General features: G+C 40.1%; 1 pseudogene; it reads right to left on the reverse strand.

Moving 5' to 3' along the window:
* Nucleotides 1–1,423: 1,423 nt before the first annotated feature.
* LOC129006287 (small ribosomal subunit protein eS4, X isoform-like) lies at nucleotides 1,424–2,191 on the reverse strand (annotated as a pseudogene).
* Nucleotides 2,192–3,653: the final 1,462 nt, after the last annotated feature.

A 3,653-nucleotide genomic window follows, 5' to 3' on the forward strand; every position in this document is an offset into this window, starting at 1 on the left:
TTTTTCTTTATAGTCCTGGTTGGCTAGTGTTAGATAACATGTTCTGCTATTATATATTCACCTGGTCTGTTTTCATATTAAAACCGTATTCATTTCTTGTTGTATTTCACTATAACCAGTAGGACTATCAAGAAGTTTAATTACCTAGGAGATGCACAGTTAGCTTTCCTCTCTAAGACATTTGGCACATTCAACTCTATTGAACTCTTTTTTGCATCTTATGTGTAACCAGCTGCAGTGATTGTTAAACACCTATCTTCCTTGTTGTTGTGTGTGACCACTGGGGACAGTAATTCTTCCTGTCTTTTGTATAGTCTCTACAATTTCTACGACTTTTTAACAGTGTTGTATTCAACATTTTTCTTATACAGACAGAAAGAATTATACATCCATACTCGATAAATAGGTAAAAACTTAAAGAAAGAAAGAAAACACACATACTTCCTCTTTTATTTATTAAAATCAATACAAATAAAACATATTTTCTTATAATCCCTCTTCTTTTTCAGTACATCACCTTTTGTATAATTTATGCTAATGTTCCCTTTTCAGGTATCATAAACCCTTGGCCTTTTATAGATTCGATTTGTTCTAATTAATTTATTAACAATAATAGTTATTGTTCATGATGGGAAACCATTTAAGCAAGTTGCTTTGCCCTATAGCATTGTTCTGGCATCCTTAAAGACATTCTTGCTTTTTGGCAAGACATGAAGTTCCAAAAACCATCCTAATTTTTCTTGCCCCAAGACATGGAATCAGCTGTCCTCTAGGAGTCCTTCTCTTTTTGGTAGGCAGTAGTATTAGAGACCAACTTATATTTATCTGTATAAGAAAAACATTGAATACAACACTGATAAAAAATCCCAGAAATTGTAGAGACCACACAAAAGACAGGAAGACTTACTGTCCCCAGTGGTCACATACAACAACAGGGAAGATAGGAGTTTAACAATCACTGCAGCTGGTTACACTTAAATGTGCTGCTGTTGCCGTGGGACCACGTACAAGAGTGATAGAGCTAGAAAAAATATATCTTTTTTAAAGCCAAAGCTTATACTGATTTTTCCATTTAAATACATGACGTTACTATAATCTACTTTCCTAATAGTAGAAAGTTTTATCATTGCCTAACTGAGAAAAGCCATTCCCCGCAACAAGAAGGAAAATCTCTAACAGCTGAACATTTATTTCACAAAACTCCTCCCAGGAAATATGAGTTCCCCCCAAATAACACATTTTGACTTACTATTCTATTTAATTAAACAAGTACACAACTGAAGCATTCTGAACATAGATGCAGGAGGACTTAGCTGTCAGGCTGAAGATCACCTATGTCTTTTTTTTTTTTTTTTTGGATATTAATCATGCCACGTTATTTTTAATTATGTACAAAGATCTAACGTGTCACCCAGGGACAATTTCACCCACTGCTCTGTTTGGCCGCCAGTCTTTTGTCTCTCTCTTCAGCAATGGTGAGGTGTATACCCTTTCCTTGGGGAAGAGAAATCCATGGTTTGTTGCCCTTGCCAATAACAAAAATGTTGGGAAGTAGAGCGGCAAAGCTGTTGCCATTGGCATCTTTCACATGAACCACATCAAACGATCCAGGGTGCCTCTCTCTGTTGGTGATCACACCAATTCTTTCCAGGTTAGCACCTCCAGTCACCATACATAGCTTACCAGCGTCAAACTTGATGAAATCAGTAATCTTGCCAGTCTCCAAATCAATCTGAATGGTGTCATTCACCTTGATGAGGGGATCAAGGTAGTGGATGGTGCGAGCATCATGAGTCACCAGATGAGGGATTCCTTTTGTGCCCACAAAGATTTTTCTCACTTTGCACAACTTGTACTTGGCCACTTCAGGTGTAATAAGATGTACATCAACGCAACTCTTGGTGTCATAGATCAGACAGAAATTCTCTCCCATCTCGTCAATGCTGATGACATCCATGAGTCCAGCAGGGTAGGTTATATCAGTTCAGACCTCGCCATCGATCTTAATGAACTGCTGCATGCAAATCTTCTTCCTCTCCTTCAGGTCATACTTAAGTCTGTTCCTTAGGAAAATGATGAGGGGGAGACACTCTCTCAACTTGTGGGGACCACTGGATGGACAAGGAGCAAACACACTGGTCAATTTCTCCAGCATCCAATGCTTTGGAGCTGCTACCCACTTCAGATGCTTCTTGGGACACAGCCATGGCTGTGTTAGGCAAGGAAGGAGGATCACCTATGTCTTAACCTTTTCTTTTTGCAATAACAGAATAACTCAGGCTGGGTAATTTACAAAGAAAAGAGGTTTATTTAGTTCGTTCTGCAGGCTAGGAAGTATGAAAAGCACGGCTCCAGCATCTGCTTGGCTTCTGATGAGGGGCTCATGGTAGGTTAAAACATGATGGAGAGGCTGGGTGCGACAGCTCAAGCTTGTAATCCCAGCACTTTGGGAGGCCAAGGTGGACAGATCATTTAAGGTCAGGAGTTCGAGACCACCCTGGCCAACATGATGAAACTCCGTCTCTACTAAAAATATACAAAAAATTAGCTGGGCATGGTGGTATGTAGTCCCAGCTTCTTGGGAGGCTGAGGGAGGAGAATCTTTTGAGTCCAGGAGGCGGAGGTGGCAGTAAGCCGAGATCGTGCCACTGCACTCCAGCCTGGTGACAGGGCAAGACTCTGTCTCAAAAGAAAAAAAAAACAAACAAGCAAACAAGGTGGAAAGGTCAAAGGTGAAGTGGACATGTGTGAAGAAAGGCAAAACCTGAGGAATGTCCTGGCTTTATAACAACCCACCCTTCTGAGGACTAATCCATTCCCAAGAGACCTAATCCAAGACTAATTCAAGAACTCACTCGCTACCGTGAGAACAGCACCAAGCCATTCATGAGGAATCCACCCCCATGGCCCAAACACCTCCCACTAGACCCATCTCCCAACGCTGCCACCTTGGAGATCAAATTTCAACATGAGTTTTTGGGGGAAATAAATTCAAACCATACCCAAATCATATAAATCTCCAAAATCATGAAAGCTGGCAGGGTTGCCATAACCACACTTTAATTATTTTAACTCTGTTATCTAAGGATCCCGGAAACACAAGCAATAAAAATTTTAACGCAAAAACTGTGCAGAGAAGTCTCAATTCTCATTTAAAGCCTTAATGTCATCATAATGTTGGGTTTCTTAGCCATCCTAAAGGCTGTATGCTCTGAGGCATTTACTTGTTTCTTTTACAACATTAAAAATGGAACACTTCCATTTTTAGGGGAAGCAATTTATTTTATTGGAATTTCTTGAGTAGTCTCCAGCTGTGCAGTCCAAGAGACTTATCTGGGGGTCACAGACACATTCTGAATTGTGAGCTCTTCATTTCTGAGTCGATCAGAGTGGAAACTCTATTCAGCTTGTCAACACACATTTAGTGAGTCTCTCTTACATACCTGGCCCAAATATATGTAGGAACTAGAAGTTTGGAAATGAAAAACATTTGTTTCTTTCCTTTAAGCCACCTCTAAAAGCTAGACTAGCCTTTCAGAATCAAGGACTATGTATCAAGGACTATGCTTCTAAAAGGATCAGCTCAACTCCTAAGTGTTGCATGGGAACGGGATCAGTCCTAGAGATGACTCATGGATTGAAATTGGTCTAGG

The sequence above is a fragment of the Pongo pygmaeus genome, chromosome 8 (genome assembly GCF_028885625.2).
Source record: "Pongo pygmaeus isolate AG05252 chromosome 8, NHGRI_mPonPyg2-v2.0_pri, whole genome shotgun sequence".
Classification (NCBI taxonomy): domain Eukaryota; kingdom Metazoa; phylum Chordata; class Mammalia; order Primates; family Hominidae; genus Pongo; species Pongo pygmaeus.